Genomic DNA, 17,804 nt, shown 5'->3' with positions numbered 1-17,804 from the left:
GCTGTCCTGTCCCTGCTATTTACAGCGCTGGTCTGGCGTCTGTCTCCTTGGCAGCGGCGGCAGTCTATTAGGACCTAGTGCTGGTGACATTATGGGTGCATGCAGGTGAAGGCTGGCACTATTGGTTATAGAGAGCTGAGCCCCCAGCTGGTCACCTAGCAGCAGTAATGCTGTATAACCTTCTCTGTTGACATGCTGATCGGGATGTGATCCAGGTGATGCTCCCAGTCAGATCTAATAAACACAGTATTTATTAGCATCAAGAGTACAACCACATAAATATAATCAACCGTATGATCAGCAGCCATGTGGGCTCTATACCTGTAAAGTGTGGGCTTTGATCAATAAAATCACTGATATTTATGACTAGGATTTGACTAAGAGCATCACCTGGATTGCATCCCGATCAGCTTGTCAGAGAAGGGTCCACTGCTGCTAAGCAACCTGCAGGGAGCTCAACTGTCTACAACCAATAGAGATGGGCTTGGGTGTGTTTGAAATCCCACATGCCCGATCACGCCAGGAAGCCGACACTCCACAGTGCTAATCAATGTATGCGCTGCCTGAGCTAAGACCAGCCATAGACAGTTTAAATCTCAGCTGGTTCAGCAGAAACTGGCTGATATTTGAACCATTAATGAGCAGATTCTCTTATAATTATCACTAGTGGTTGCTGTATAGCCACTGGTGATAATCACTGTTTGTCGGGAGAATACAATTGCTGGGCAGGAGGGATATTCCCCTGTCACCACGGTCTGTTGATGGGGGAATCATGCAAGTTTATTTCCTGCAATCTGTGGATGCAGGAAAGAAATTTGCACCGTATATTATCTGCCTAACTGAAAGTCAAAGTAAATTGTGAATGTTTTGAAAGAACAGGAGAGGGGGAGGGAGACAGATGGGGGGGGAGAAGGGATGGAGATAATGTAGTTCAGTGATTACAGTGTACTGCAGTCTGCAGTGCACACACTTAAACACGGCCCAGGCTAGAATATCTGGTTGTGTGAGCGCTCGCATTATGCAGTGTCAGCGAGCAGAGGGAGGGGGAGGAATCCCCCGCAGAGCTGACTGGGGACGCTCTCCCTCTCGGGGAGCAAAATACAAAAATTGCAAAAAAAAAAAATTTTTTTTTTTTGGGGGGGGGCACATGGTGGGGCACAACATGATGTTGGGGGGGTCAGGGCCCCCTCTGCCCCCCCCCTAGGGACGCCTCTGCTCACAGCATGGCTGTCTTCCCTCCTCTCCCATTAGCTACTGCAGTGGGCACACATAGATGATATTTCAGGATAAGTGGGGAAAAAGGTAATGTCATTTACCGGCGCCTTCCCTTTCTAAATGAACACAGTGAGAGATCGGTACTGTGTTTTTGAGCTTTCAGGTGCACACCCTAATGCAACAGGCGGCGCACACTTATGCACACAGCTATGGCATTGAGATAGTTAAACATGCCGGTCATTTGATCAGTACCAGTGTGAGTGCTTACTGATCAAATCTTACGGACCATCCAAGAGCACAGTGCAGCCCCCTCTTTGGATCAGAGCAATCTCCATAGGGTGCATTAAATAAACATTTAATATATTGCAATGGATTTCTAAAGCTTGCTTTGCACCATCATTTGGCCAACTGAGCCAACAGGGGGTTACTGCTTTCATTTCTAATTCAAACACTTGGCCTTCTTTCAGCATAGCCTGACTTCTCCATCAGGATCAATGGCACAACCATCAACTCGGCCCATGCCAGGGTACTATGTGTAATCCTGGACTCTGAGCTCTCCTTTTGGCCCCACATCCAATCATTGCCCAAAGCTTGTCAAACAACTCCAAAACGCCGCACACTGCATCAAATTGGTCTGCATGGCTGTCGTCCCAGAAGACAGCCTCTTCTAAAGATGATGCACACGTAAGCCCCCATTTTAGCTGAAGACAAGCAGACTAAGGACATGGATTACTGGAACCACGTCCTGTGGTCTGATGAGACCAAGATAAACTTATTTGGTTAAAATGGTGTCAAGCGTGTGTGGCGGCAACCAGGTGAGGAATACAAAGACAAGTGTGTCTTGGCTACAGTCAAGCATGGTGGTGGGAGTGTCATGGCCCGGGCTGCATGAGTGCTTTCGGGACTGGGGAGCTACACATAATTGAGGGAACCATGAATGCCAACATGCACTGTGACATACTGAAGCAGAGCAGAATCCCCTCCCTTCGGAGACTGGGCTGTAGGGCAGTATTCCAACATGATAACGACCCCAAAAAAAACTCTAAGATGACTACTGCCTTGCTAAAGAAGCTGAGGGCAAAGGTGATGGACTGGCCAAGCATGTCTCCAGACCTAAACCCTATTGAGCATCTGTGGGACATCCTTAACTGGATGGTGGAGGAGCGCAAAGTCTCTAACATCCACCAGTTCCATGATGTCGTCATGGAGGAGTGGAAGAGGACTCCAGTAGCAACCTGTAAAGCTCTGGTGAACTCCATGCCCAAGAGGGTTAAAGCAGTGCTGGAAAATAATGGTGGCCACACAAAATATTGACACTTTGGGCCCAATTTGAAAATTTTCTCACTTTTGTTGCCAGCGATTTCGACATTAAGGCCTCATGCACACTGGACATTTTTTGATGTTTTTACAGCAGCTGTTGTTGGCAGTAGATCTTTTTTTCTACAGTCATTAAACTCTCCATCATGTTATCTTATGTGTCCACTCCACGCACAAATAGGCTGTTATCAGCAGTTTTGGGCAGTGGCGTTTTTGAGCAGTTAAAAACATAAAATAAAAAATAAGGTTCTGAGAGAAGTTTTTCAGCTGTAAAAACGCTCTAATGTTGATAAACGCTGATAAACTCAGATAAACGCTCAAAAACATCGCTCACCAGTGTCTTGTAACTTTTTGATTCATTGAAAAAAAAAAAAGCTAAAAAAAAGCTAAAAAACGCCAACATGGAAAAATGCTAAAAACCGCTAATATACGCTATAAAAACGCTATCGCAAAAACGTTGAAAAAAGTTGAAAAACTCACTGCAAAGCTACTGGTGTTTTTATAATGTTATTTTAACATCCAGTGTGCATGAGGCCTTATAGCTCTGTGTTGAGTTATTTTTAGGGGACAGCAAATTTACACTGTTATACAAGCTGTACGTTTACTACCGTATTTGCCGGCGTATAAGACGACCCCCTAATTTTCCAGCTAAAATGCTGATTTTGGGATATACTCACTGTATAAGACGACCCCTCACTGTGCCATTATACATGCCTCACTGTGCCATTATACTTGCCTCACTGTGCCAGTATGCCTGCCTCACTGTGCCAGTATGTCTGCCTCACTGTGCCAGTATGCCTGCCTCACTGTGCCAGTATGCCTGCCTCACTGTGCCAGTATGCCTGCCTCGATGATCTTCCTACCTTCTCCTGTTTGCAGAGTTTCTCAGGCTGCGGGCGTCCATTATTCAAAAGCCGCACCTCCTCCTCAGGCTGTTCCGTGATAGGCGGAAAACAAATTTTCCCAGCAGAGCCTCTGTTCAGTGTTCCGCCTATCACAGATGTCCTCTCGTCCGAGGCTAAGGATGAGAAGGCATCCGTGATAGGCCGAAAGTGTAATTTCTTCTGTGTCGTCACATAAAAAATATAATAAAATATTTTCAAAAATTTTAAGGGTGTACTCACTTTTGTGATATACTGTACATATACTGTATATATGGCACCTAATGCTTCCTATTTTCTGGCACCAACACATTTTTTGCCCAAAACTCTAGCGTTGGCACCAGTTGGCACTCCACTAGCATTTGAAAACTGTGGAAATTGTATTTATTATTAAAAACTAGGATTTAGGAAAGTATGTGTATTGCAAAATCTCTCAGGGAGTTCTGTGCATTACATAACAAGCTTTTATATTTTCTGATGTGTTTCCAAACACGATTTATTTGTATAACAAGACAGCGGGTATACTTTTAAAATTTCTACAGTGGAAATCCACAGGATATCCTAGGAAATTGTCTGAAAGCATATCACTATAAGTGCCTGCAGTAGATGAAACAATAATGAGTCACAAAAACTAAAAGTCATGGAACAGAAATGATAGATTGCCTTTGTGCCTTTCAGTTTTGTGGTCGAATTGTACATGTTACGATGTAAGCAATTGCTGTTTATGTCAGTTTAATTCTTTGTGCTTGTAAACTTTTCTGTTTTAGTAGGGGGTTCAAATTTTAAATTGAATATGATGTCTTCTGAAGTATATTCACTTTATTTTGTTAAAAGTGAACATGAAGTGACTGTTAACTATTAATAGAATCTGTACAAAAAACATCTTATATTATAAACACTAAGGCTGCATTCACACCTAAGCGACAGCCGCGTACGCGTGTAGCGGCAGATTTGCCGCAATTACAAATGTATATTTTTTTTTTCTAAAGTATTCCCATTGCTGTCTATGGGGAAACGCGCCTGTCGCGTGAAAAAAAGGGTCCGGGACTTTTTTTCAGGCGACAGGCGTTGCGCATCTATGAGATGTGAACCATCTCCATAGACGGCAATGGGAATTCTCCCCTCTAGCGACAGAAGCGTCCCGCGTCGGGCGTTTTGTCACTTAGGTGTGAATGCAGCCTTAGGCCCAGGGCCGGATTTGCTCTCCCTGCCGCCCCAAGGCCAGGTTCCAAAATGCACCCCCTCCCCACCAACCGAACCCCCCCCCCCCCCCCCCCCCAAATCAACCGAGAATGTGCGGCACGGTTAGTTCAAATATGTTTTGTTTGTTTTTTTACTTTATCACTTTTTTTAATTTTTATTTATTTGTAGCTTGTCGCTTACTTTTTTTAATTTTTGTATCATTTTCTTATTATTTTTCTTATTATTTATTTAGTTTTTATCAATTTTTTTTCACTTAACCTTTTTGCTATCACACAGGAGAAAACAATTTCCTGTGTGATAGCAATTGGAGGTGACATGTTCTCTTTATTGACCCTGACATCTCCAAAACAGGAGTCCTAGCACTGTGCTAGAACTCCTGTCACAGCTGAGATGGGAAGAGCACAGCTCTCCCCTCTCACTGTGTACATTGGCAGCAGGGACAGGAGACAGACTCGGGGGCCGGGGCAAGGACGGAGTCCTGAAGACAGAGCCAGCCGAGAGAGGTATGTGGGGTGGGGGGGGAGAGGGGAGGACGGACGGGAGCACATATTTTACAAGTGATTTCGGCGACATCGCCGCAATCACTTGTTAACGAGCGAGCGGATTCCCTTATAACTTATCGCCCTTAACTGTATGTTCCTGGCGTCGGGGGAATCCATGCCACTGCCGCCCCTTGGAGCCCTGCCGCCCCAAGGCCTGGCCTCAGTGGCCTTGTGGGAAATCCGGGCCTGCTTAGGCCTCGTACAGACGACCGAACATGTCCGCTGAAACTGGTCCATGGACCAGTTTCCGCGGACATGACCGACCGTGTGTACAGCCTAGCGGACCGGTTTCCTGGCCTAGCGGACAGGTTTCCAGCGGACAAAAGTTTCTTAGCATGCTAAGAAACTTGTCCGCTGGAAAGCTGTCCGTCGGACATGTCCGATGGTTAGTACGACTCATCGGACATGTCCGCTGGTTATGACGTATAACCAGCGGCCCGAAATCATGCAAATGCGTCGAATTGATTTGACGCATGCGTGGAAGCATTGAACTTCTGTGTCAGAGAACGTCGGTGTCTTCTACATCACCGCGTTCTCGGTCCGCTGGGATTTTGGTCTGATGGTGTGTACACACATCTGACCAAAACCTCCCAGCAGACATGTCCGATTAAAACGGTCCGCGGACCGTTTTCATCGGACATGTCTGGTCGTGTGTACAAGGCCTACAATTCAGAGGCAGAAGTCCCTCCAGGAGACCTTTAGAAACGTCATCATGCTCCCTCTAGGAATAGGAAACTATGGGCCAGATTCTCAGAGACTTACGCCGGCGTATCAGTAGATACGCCGTCGTAAGTCCGAATCTGCGCCGTCGTAAATTTAAGCGTATTCTGGAAACCAGATACGCTTAAATTAGGCTAAGATACGAGCGGCGTAAGTCTCCTACGCCGTCGTATCTTAGGGTGCATATTTACGCTGGCCGCTAGGTGGCGCTTCCGTTGAGTTCGGTGTAGAATATGCAAATGACTAGATACGCCGATTCACGAACGTACGTGCGCCCGTCGCAATTAGTTACGCCGTTTACGTTAGAGATACGCCGGCGTAAAGATAAAGCTGATCTCTAGGTGGCGCATCCCATGCAAAGTATGGACGTCAGAACAAGCGAATCTTTTTACGTCGTTTGCGTAAGTCGTACGTGAATAGGGCTGTGCGTAAATTACGTTCACGTCACAGGCATTGAGCCGACGTATCTTTGGGCGTAATTACGACGTGATACTGAGAATGCGCGCGCATGCGCCGTTTGTTCGGCCATGCATCTACATGGGGTCAAGCCTCATTTAAATACAACACGCCCCCTACAGCCTACTTTGAATTACGCGTGCTTACGCCGGCCCATTTACGATACGCCGCCGTAACTTAGGAGGCAAGTGCTTTGTGAATACAGCACTTGCCTCTCTAAGTTGCGGCGGCGTAGCGTAAATACGGTACGACCGCACAACCTAGATCGGCCGTAAGTGAATCTAGGCCTATACTGTATACCTATACTGAGTATAATTGAGTTGAATTTTTTTATTTAGCATAGAAGCATTAGCATTGCACTACATTTCTTTCTTGCTCTTGAAAAAAACTATAGGCAAATCTAAAGTTAAACATAAGTCTTAAAGGGTTTGTAAACAGGGCCGCCATTAGGGGGGTACAGACAGTACACCTGTAAGGGGCCCGGAGGTCCCAAGGGGCCTGGATGGCAACCCCTTTTTTTTTTTTTTTTTTTAGGGGTCCGGAGGTTCCCAGGGCCCCAGATGGCAACCCTCCTTTATTTTTTTGTATATATTTTTTTATTTATTTTTTATTTTGATATAATATATATATATATATATATATATATATATATATATATATATATATGTATATATATATATATATATATATATATATATATATAAAATAAAAATAAATAAAATAAATAAATAAATATATATACAAAAAAAAGGGGGGGGTTGCCATCTGGGCCCTTTTTTTTTTATATATATTATATATATATATATTATATATATATATATATATATATTAAAGGGCTCAGAGGTCCCCAGGGCCCCATGTGGCAAACCCTCTTTTTTTTATTTTTTTTATAAATGTTTATTTTATTTAATTTTTTATGAAAGGGCCCAGAGGTCCCCAGGGCCCTGGATGGCAACCCCCTTTTTTTTTATTTTTTATAAATGTTTATTTAATTTTATATATATATATATATATATATATATATATATATATATATATATATATATATATATATTTTTTTTTTTATTAAAGGGCCCAGAGGTTTCTTTTTTATTATTATTATTATTATTATTATTAAAGGGCCCAGAGGTCCCAGATGGCAACGCCCCCTTTTTTGTAATTTCTTTTTATTAAAAAAAATAATAATTTGTGTATATATATATATATATATATATATATATATATATATATATATATATATATATATATTGTACAGGACGCCATGGCTGGGTCCTGGAAGGACGTTATATTTCCCCTCTGTTTGGACTGTGGTGCCTTTAAGGGAACGGAAAGGGTTAATGCACCTGTCCAAGGAAGTAGTTTAAAGCAGACAGGAAGTGCAGGTGAGAGTGAAGGAGTGTAGGAGAGTCCAATGCATGGTGAATGGTGGACAAGGAAAGCTGTGGAAGCTATGAAAAGCTGTGAAAAGCTGTGAAAGGACTTGGCAGTGTCCTGCCTAAAAACCTGCTACTGAAGGACTTACCTGGAAGGACTATTTAACTGCGATAGCAGTTCTGAGCTGTACAAGTCGGTGAGACTGTTATTTCTTTTGTTTTTGCTGCTGGAAGCCATTTATGTTTAATAAACCTCAGTTTTGATTTAAGAAGCCTGTGTCCTGCGATCAAGCTGGTCCCCCAAACATTACACTGGTGCTCGAATGCGGGCAGGACTGAATAACAGGCATAAGAAGAGAAAAAAAAAAAAAAGTTTTTTTCTTTTTGCATTGGACTTTATGTTGAACTGACATTTAAAGGGACAGTACATTGGATTTATGTCCTGGGTTAAAGCTGCACAAACGTTAAAAGCTGAAGCAATGGAGGAGCTAATTAAACAGCTGACCTTGGCTAACATGCAAGCGCAGACTCGCCATGAGGAAGCTAATCAACACCACAAAGAGGCGCTGGCTCTGCAGCAAGAAAATACTCGCCTGTTGGTGGCCCAGTTAGCAGCCCAGCAAGCAGCCCAGCAAGGGGTTATGCAGGCTCAGGTTACTGCCTTAAAGGAAGCGGTGCAGCGGCTGTCTCAGGTTCAGGAGCCAGCGGCTGTTGCCCCTGGCAACCAGGTGACTGTGAGGGCAAGCCATTTTTTACAGAAATTGTCCCTAAGCGATGATGTCGAGGCATTTCTTGCTACGTTTGAGAGGACAGCGGAGAGAGAAGGATGGTCTCAGGACCAGTGGGCCGGCCTCATTGCTCCTTTTCTCACTGGAGATCCTCAAAAAGCCTACTTTGACCTGCCACCAGATGATGCTAAAGACTATCAAAAGCTAAAGGCAGAAATTCTGGCTCGTCTGGGGGTGACTACGGCCGTTTGGGCCCAACGTGTACACCAATGGAAATATCGTCCAGATCGGCCACCCCGGTCTCAAATGCATGACCTGGTGCAACTAGTAAAAAAATGGCTGCAGCCTGAGGTGTTGTCCGGCCCCCAAATCGTGGAGCGGGTCGTGCTGGACCGATACCTGAGGTCCCTTCCAGATGACCTTCAATGGTGGGTCAGCCATGGAGACCCCAAAACCGCAAACCTCCTTGTTGAGATGGTGGAACGATATACAGTGGTGGAGGACCTGCTCGGACCTACCAAGCGCATAGGGCCTAATCTGTCACGGCCTGTTCGACCAACTGCTGCCCTTCGAAAGGATGTTCCAAGGAGCCCTGGGACAAACACCCTGGAAGGCCAAGAGTCACTCCCGGTACCTCCTCAGCGTTCTGTTCCTGTTCGGAGAGGAGGGGATGTACAATGTTGGCGATGTCATTCCTGGGGTCATACCCGGACACACTGCCCACTGCAAGAGGAGCCCATGGAATGCGGGGTTCTTCGGAGGGGGTCTTTTTGTGCCCATAAAGTGTGCACCACACACCTCGACCTGGATGAGGAAAAGTTTGAGTGTGAAGTCCAAGTGAACCACCTCCCTGCCCGGGCTTTGTTGGACTCTGGAAGCATGGTAACCCTGGTTCATCCTAGAGTGATTTGGAAGATCGGTCCGGTAAGAAAAACTTTACGGGTGGTATGCATTCACGGGGACACTAGAGAGTACCCGCTCATCATGTTGTCTATCTCCTCAGCATGTGGCACGGTTACTCAAGAGGTGGGGGTGGTAAAGAACTTGGTGCATGATGTTATAATAGGACGAGACTGTCCATTGTTTACAAAACTGTGGGAACAAGGAGAACAGTTCAGAGACTGGGGAGAAACTAGCCCCCCTGTTCCTGCTGCTGAGAGGGATAACCCTGAACTGCCAAACGTTAATGTGGACCCAGATGAGGAAAATGCTAATGATTGGGTTAATGGTGATGAAAGTAGTGTTGATACTATTGAGGATGTCAAGATATGTGGTCCACAGACCTACCAAAACACTAAGGGGGAGGAGCCTTTCCCACTTCAGGTAATGCTGGGGGAAGAGAATGAGGAAGTGGCCTCTACCCCTGCGCTGCCGGTTTTGGGTGTTCCCCAGGGGGCATTTGGGACTGCTCAGATGCAGGACCCCACTTTGGCCCATGCACGGGAACAAGTTGTAGTAGTAAATGCGGTTCCCCAAGAGCCAGGTGCGAATGAGAGGTGGCCACACTTTGCAATATATAATGAATTGCTGTATCGGGTTACCAAGGAGAGAGAAAATGTGGTAGAGCAATTGTTGGTACCCCAACAATATAGACGAAAGGTTCTGGACCTGGCCCATGACGATGTGTTAGGGGGACACCTGGGAGTTGAAAAAACGGAGGCACGGATCACCGACCGGTTTTACTGGCCAGGTCTGAAAGCAGAGGTAAAGAGATACTGTACCTCTTGTCCCACCTGTCAGTTGACCGCGCCGGTGACTCATTTTCGGAGCCCTTTGGTCCCTCTGCCCATAATTGAGGTCCCATTCGAGAGGATAGCCATGGATATAGTGGGTCCCTTGGTAAAGTCAGCTCGAGGTCACTCCTACATATTGGTGATTCTTGACTATGCCACCCGGTATCCTGAGGCGCTACCCCTGCGGAATACCTCCTCAAAGGCCATTGCCCGGGAATTATTCCAGATGTTTACACGGACTGGTTTTCCCAAGGAAATACTCACAGACCAGGGTACCCCGTTTATGTCAAGGGTTATGGCCGATGTGTGCAAGCTGTTCCGGATTAAACAGCTACGCACATCGGTCTACCATCCCCAAACGGACGGGTTGGTGGAACGCTTTAATAAGACCCTTAAGTCTATGCTCAAGAAAGTGGTACAAAGGGATGGGAAAGATTGGGACTGCCTGTTACCAGCTCTCCTGTTTGCTATCCGGGAAGTGCCCCAGGCCTCCACGGGGTTTTCGCCCTTTGAGTTGGTATATGGGCGGAGACCTCGCGGACTTCTTGACGTGGTTAAAGAGGAGTGGGAAAGTGAACCTGTTCAGCATAAGAGTGTCCTGGAATATGTCTCCCAAATGCAGGAAAGGATCCAAACCGTGATGCCGCTAGTCAAAGAGCATTTGCAAAAGGCCCAGGAGGCTCAACGACGGGTCTATAACAGGGCTGCTAAAATAAGGCACTTCCAAGTGGGGGATCGAGTAGCGGTGCTAATTCCCACTGTGGAAAGTAAGTTCTTAGCCAGGTGGCAAGGACCCTTTGAGGTTGTGGAAAAAGTGGGAGAGGTCAATTATAGAGTCCACCAGCCAGGCAAGAGGAAACCGTATCAGATATATCATGTCAACTTGTTAAAGCCCTGGACAGACAGGGAACCGGTGACCTCCCTGGCTAGTGCAAGACTTGAGCCTCAGGTTGGGGTGGAGAGTGTCCAAGTAGCAAATACCCTATCTAAATACCAAAGTCAGCAGGCAAAGGAGTTCTTGCAGAGAAATAAAGAGAAGTTTTCAGACTTGCCGGGGCTAACTAGTATCATAAAGCATGATATTATCACAGAACCTGGAGTCAGTTTTTGTCAGGCCCTACCGCATCCCAGAAGCTCAAAGGAAGGCCGTTTCAGAGGAAGTAAATAAGATGCTAGACCTGGAGATCATTGAGGAGTCGCAGAGTGAGTAGTCGAGCCCGATTGTGTTGGTACCAAAGCCCAACGGGACTCTGCAATTCTGCAATGATTTCCGGAAACTTAATGAGGTTTCACGGTTTGATATCTACCCCATGCCCCGGGTAGATGAACTTATCGAGAGACTAGGTCCAGCCAGGTATATCACAACATTAGACCTTACCAAGGGGTATTGGCAAATCCCATTAACTAAGGCTGCTAAAGAGAAAACTGCTTTTTCTACCCCAGAGGGGAGTTTTCAGTACAGACGAATGCCTTTTGGACTGCAAACTGCTCCAGCCACGTTCCAGCGAGCAATGGATAGGATTTTACGACCTCATCGGGAGTATGCCTCAGTATACTTGGACGACATAGTCGTTTTTAGCAGAGACTGGGAGTCACACTTGCCCAAAGTCCAGGCAGTACTGGACTCTCTCTGGAAGGAGGGGTTTACAATAAACCCTGAAAAATGTGCTTTGGGAATGGAGGAGGTGAAATACCTGGGCTATATCGTGGGTAGAGGGGTGGTCTACCTTGCTGACCTCAAGTCAGCAAGGTAGACGCTATAAAGAGTTGGCCCCGCCCCCTCACAAAAAAGCAGGTACGTGCATTCCTGGGCATGGTGGGATACTACAGGAGGTTCGTACCCAACTTTGCCACATTGGCGGCTCCATTGACCGATCTGACTAAGGGCCGGAAATCGGTCATGGTGGAGTGGAATGCAGACGCTGAGAAGGCTTTCTTGGAGCTTAAGTCAGCACTGTGCCAACACCCTGTCTTGATAGCGCCCAATTTTTCTGAAGAGTTTATTGTCCAAACTGATGCTTCCGATGTAGGATTGGGAGCTGTATTATCACAGGTTATTCATGGTGAGGAGCACCCAGTAGTCTTCCTCAGTAGGAAGTTGACACCAGCAGAGAAAAACTACGCTATTATTGAAAGAGAGTGTCTGGCCATTAAGTGGGCTCTGGAGTCCCTCAGATATTACCTCTTGGGGAGGAAATTTAGGTTAATTTCTGATCATGCCCCTTTAACGTGGCTGAGGCAAGGTAAAGGGACTAATGCCAGGATTACCAGGTGGTTCCTGGCGCTCCAAGAGTTTAAGTTTATAGTGGAGCATAGGCCCGGGAGACTGCATCAAAATGCAGATGCCCTCTCCCGAGTCCATTGTTTGAGCTCCACTGTTGCCTCCACCTCCTTGGCGTTGGGGCACAGGGGGGGATATGTACAGGACGCCATGACTGGGTCCTAGAAGGACGTTATATTTCCCCTCTGTTTGGACTGTGGTGCCTTTAAGGGAACGGAAAGGGTTAATGCACCTGTCCAAGGAAGTAGTTTAAAGCAGACAGGAAGTGCAGGTGAGAGTGAAGGAGTGTAGGAGAGTCCAATGCATGGTGAATGGTGGACAAGGAAAGCTGTGGAAGCTATGAAAAGCTGTGAAAAGCTGTGAAAGGACTTGGCAGTGTCCTGCCTAAAAACCTGCTACTGAAGGACTTACCTGGAAGGACTATTTAACTGCGATAGCAGTTCTGAGCTGTACAAGTCGGTGAGACTGTTATTTCTTTTGTTTTTGCTGCTGGAAGCCATTTATGTTTAATAAACCTCAGTTTTGATTTAAGAAGCCTGTGTCCTGCGATCAAGCTGGTCCCCCAAACATTACACTATATATATATATATATATATATATTTATTTTTTATTAAAGGGCCCAGAGGTCCCCAGCGCCCCAGATGGCAACCCCCCTTTTTTAAAAAAAAATATATTTTTTATTTCTTTTTTTCTTTTTATTAAAGGGCCCAGAGGTCCCCAGGGCTACCCCCCTTTTTTAATATATATTTTTCTTTATTTCTTCTCTTTTTTGTAAAGGGCCCCCCCAGCTTCTGAATTTCAGGCGGCAGCCCCCCCCCCCCCCCCCGGTTCTCTGCTCCAGGAGGGCCCATGCCCTGAAGCTGTGTAAGGGGCCCTATAATTCCTGATGGCGGCCCTGGTTGTAAAGGTACATTTTTTTTCCCCCTAAATAGCTTCCTTTACCTTAGTGCAGTCCTCATGGTACCTTGGTACATCCAATATACTGCAGGTTGCAAGAAATGCAGCAGATTTGATACACCACATACTACAGTTGTGTTCAAAATTATTCAACCCCCCAATGCTGTAAAGGGTTTTAGGGAATTTAGTGTACATTTGTAATTGTATTCAGAATGAAATCCTACAAGGACTTCTTAAAGAACCATATGCAACTAAAATGACATCAATTGGTTTTGTAATACAGTAGTAAATGTTTATTTTGTGAATTCTTCATTTACACAATTATTCAACCCCTTAAAGATTACCACTCTGAAGAACAGAGGTTCATTGAAGTGTTTTCAATCAGGTATTGAAAACACCTGTGGATGTCAGGGAGCAGCAATAAAGCCTAATAAGCACCAATCAGGCAGCTTTAAAATGACTGTGATACTCAGCTCCTTCTAGACATTTACTGGTGTGGTTACAAACATGGTGAAGTCAAGAGAATGGTCCGGGAAGACAAGAGTAGAGGTGATTACTCTTCACAGGAAGGGCAGTGGCTATAAGAAGATTGCAAAGATGTTAAACATACCAAGAGACACCATAGGAAGCATCATTCGCAAATTCAAGGCAAAGGGCACTGTTGAAACGCTACCTGGTCGTGGCAGAAAGAAGATGCTGGCTTTGACTGCTGTGCGCTACCTGAAGCGTAGAGTGGAGAAAAGTCCCCTTGTGACTGCTGAGGAACTGAGAAAAGATTTGTCAGATGTGAGTACTGAAGTTTCTGCTCAGACAATATGGCGCACACTGCGTAATGAAGGCCTCCATGCCAGAACTCCCAGGCGCACCCCCTTGCTGTCTCCAAAGAATAAGAAGAGTCGACTGCAGTATGCAAAAATCATGTGGACAAACCACAGAAGTTTTGGGATTGTGTTCCGTGGACTGATGAAACAAAATTAGAAGTGTTTGGGCCCATGGATCAACGCTATGTTTGGAGGAGGAAGAACAAGGCCTATGATGAAAAGAACACCTTGCCTACTGTGAAGCATGGCGGGGGGTCAATCATGCTTTGGGGCTGTTTTGCTTCTGGTACAGGGAAGCTTCAGCGTGTGCAAGGTACCATGAATTCTCTTCAGTACCAGGAGATAGTGGATAACAATGTGATGCAGTCCGTCACAAACCTGAGGCTTGGGAAACGTTGGACCTTTCAACAGGACAATGATCCCAAGCATACCTCCAAGTCCACTAGAGCATGGTTGCAGATTAAAGGCTGGAACATTTTGGAGTGGCCATCGCAGTCACCAGACTTAAATCCGATTGAGAACCTCTGGTGGGACTTAAAGAAAGCAGTTGCAGTGCGCAAGCCTAAGAATGTGACTGAACTGGAGGCTTTTGCCCATGACGAATGGGCGAAGATACCCATAGATCGCTGCAAGACACTTGTGTCAAGCTATGCTTCACGTTTAAAAGCTGTTATAACTGTAAAAGGATGTTGTACTAAGTACTAAGATTGAATGTCACTTGGGGGTTGAATAAAACTGATAATGATGTGAGCACAGAAAAGACATTTGTGGTTATTTCATTATAAATGTTATGTTATATTTGTCTGACCTACACGTGCCTCTTTGATTTAATTGTAAGCAGGATGACTGAATGATCAAAATCAATGTCAAACTGGGCAAAACAATAAATTTCAGTGGGGGTTGAATAATTTTGAATACAACTGTAGGTTCCACAATTAATGTATTGCAGTGTTTCTCAACCTCCTAGTGCCGTGACCCCTTGATAAAATTTCCCAAGTTGTGGGGACCCCTAACAATAAAATTATTTTGTAGCGTGGGTTGTCAGCACCCAAGGCAAAGTAATTTGCACCCCTAACCCACAGACATTTAGTTCTCCCTGAGTTCCTTCCACTCGTACCGTATTAAAACCCCTTATGGTACATTTTAGGATGTACCACTCTTTCTCTTTGTTCTCCTTTCTTTCCCTTTTATCTCTCTATCCTAATTTCTTGTTTTTTTCCCCATCCCTCTCTCTAGCCGTCTTTCTTGTTCTCTCTCTTATTCTTTCTCTTCTTTTCTTTGTTCCTCCCCCTCTTTTCCTCTCCCTTTTTTATCCCTTCTATTACTCCTTGGTGAGGGGTGGGATCAGTGGCAGTGCTGGGGGGTGTTCTGATAGGCCAACTTAGGTGCTCTTGATCAAGGTCATCTGCTGATGTGAGAACTGTAGTGGGGATTTTTAATGGCAACTATAATCACAGGTAGTGTTACTCACTGTGTCTCCAGCTTCACTGTGACTCCGACTTTGTGGTGTCTCGTAGCAGTGACACCTTTGCCGAAATCAGGGAATAGGGTCTCCAGCCCCTCCCACTTCACATTCCCCAATAGTCAGCTGACCTCTAGTCTCTGTCCCCCAGCCATGCCGTGAACTGAATGGGCGGCTGCGAAGAGGCTGAGTGGGTGGCTGCGGTGTCCAGGGAAAGCCCTGCTGGGTGTCCGCGAAAAGGCTGGGAGAACAGCACAGGATTCAGGAACAGCCCAGGATTCGGTGACCCCAGGCAAATCATCATTCGACCCCCGAGGGGGTCGCGACCCCAGGTTGAGAACCACTGATGTATTTCTTAATCTCAAAGCATTCTCCAGGGACTGCTGAGTTAAAAGATTTAGTGCATAGATTAACATAAAAGTATCTGCATGTTTTAAATTGTAAGGGTAACAACTTGGAAATGAGAGCCAGGTGAGCTGGTATTTTCTAGATGAAAATAAGCTAGTTGACAGCAAGGAGCCCAAATTTGGTGCTTGTCTACTGTAAAAATGGTACCCTGATTTTAAGGCTTTGTGGAGATTTTTGTCTGAATAGAGGATAGGTAGATTTTTTCTTTATTCTATTAACAACTTGATGGTACTCTTGTAAGAAGGTGATTACAAATGTTTGCCAAACAAATGTTCCTCTTATCTGTCCCAATACACAAATGCTTATTTCTATTTCTATGTTTTTTTAGCGAAATAAATGAAACATTATAAAGAAGATACTCTCTCCTCTTAGCCCTAGCATTAGCCAATCCTGTCTAAACAACTGATATGGGGTAGCCCCATCGGGTTAATCATATACTTATAGTCTGGCATTCTACATAAAAAAATGGCGTCAGAGGAGCAATTGCTCCGAGCCCGAGTGAATTCTACAACCGGGAGAGCACGGATGGTGTGGCATGGGTGACAACTGGTGGCAAAGAGGGTTGTATTTCCCGAGCATGGCTTTCTGTAAGTTCAGGTGTGTGAAGCTTTTGTATCTGGATCCCCACACAAACTGACCAATTCATTTAATGAAATGTCATCACCATCTCACACCATTGGTAGATCATCGATAGAGCGGTCATACCAGACTATATTGAGTGCAAAGGGCAATATGCCATTGCAGCTGTGCGACTGCCTTTCTGCTCCCAGGTAAATTATTTGCTCTTATTGGGTAGTAGCACCCCACCTCTGCTTTTTCTAGTGAAAAAAGCCGCTGCAGCCAGATGGGTTGGCAGTGCCTGAAGACATAGTGCTGAGATCAGTAGCTACAAGAGTGATGCTGGACACTGAAATTCCACTACACACCTAAGAGGCCAGTTCCTGCCTGTAATGGGCCATTGCTTCATCTGACTTGAGTGTCTGGTATCTACAGTGTTACAACTGGGCTCTGCAAGTGGAGAAGAGGAGCTGTATATAGAGACTGTATATAGGAATAGTTTCCCCTGAAGTTGCTGTTGAAGTCAAATGGGCATCCCATAACCTCCCATCCCTATCCAAGTTATTACCCTCAATAAAACAAAAAAAGTCACAAGCTGTTCTCTGAGTGCCTGTGTAAAGTTGGTGTGCCTGGCTGTGCAGGGTGGGGAATGCCAGTATAGTTGCGGCTCCTTAGGGGGGTGTGCTACATTTGGGGGCTTGGCAACCTGCACAGCCGTTGCTCCTAGCAACTAGAGTTCATCGAGCCAGAGGACTCTGCTTTGCTTCAGGACCACTGTGAGGGTCAAAACCGGGGAGATGGACTTATGTCCTCTTCCTATTTGTGATTGTGTGCTCAAAACTAGGGATGAGCCAAACACCCCCCAGTTCGGTTCGCACCAGAACCTTCGAACAGAGCGAACATTCGCCCAAACATTTAGAACCCCATTGACGTCTATGGAACTCGAACGTTCGAATTCAAAAGTGCTCATTTTAAAGCCTAATATGCAAGTTATTGTTGTAAAACGTCTTTGAGAACCCGGGTCTTGCCCCAGGGAACATGTATCAATGGAAAAAAAGTTTTAAAAACGGTCGTTTTTCAGGAGCAGTGATTTTAATGATGCTTAAATAAAAAAATAAAAAAAATGAAAAATTCCTTTAAATATTGTACCTGCTGGGTGTTTTGAAAATGTTAGTTTTTTTCAGGAGTCCTGAAAAAACGACCATTTTT

The sequence above is a fragment of the Rana temporaria genome, chromosome 1, assembly GCF_905171775.1.
Source record: "Rana temporaria chromosome 1, aRanTem1.1, whole genome shotgun sequence".
In the NCBI taxonomy this organism is placed as follows: domain Eukaryota; kingdom Metazoa; phylum Chordata; class Amphibia; order Anura; family Ranidae; genus Rana; species Rana temporaria.
This window is presented reverse-complemented; position numbering follows the sequence as displayed.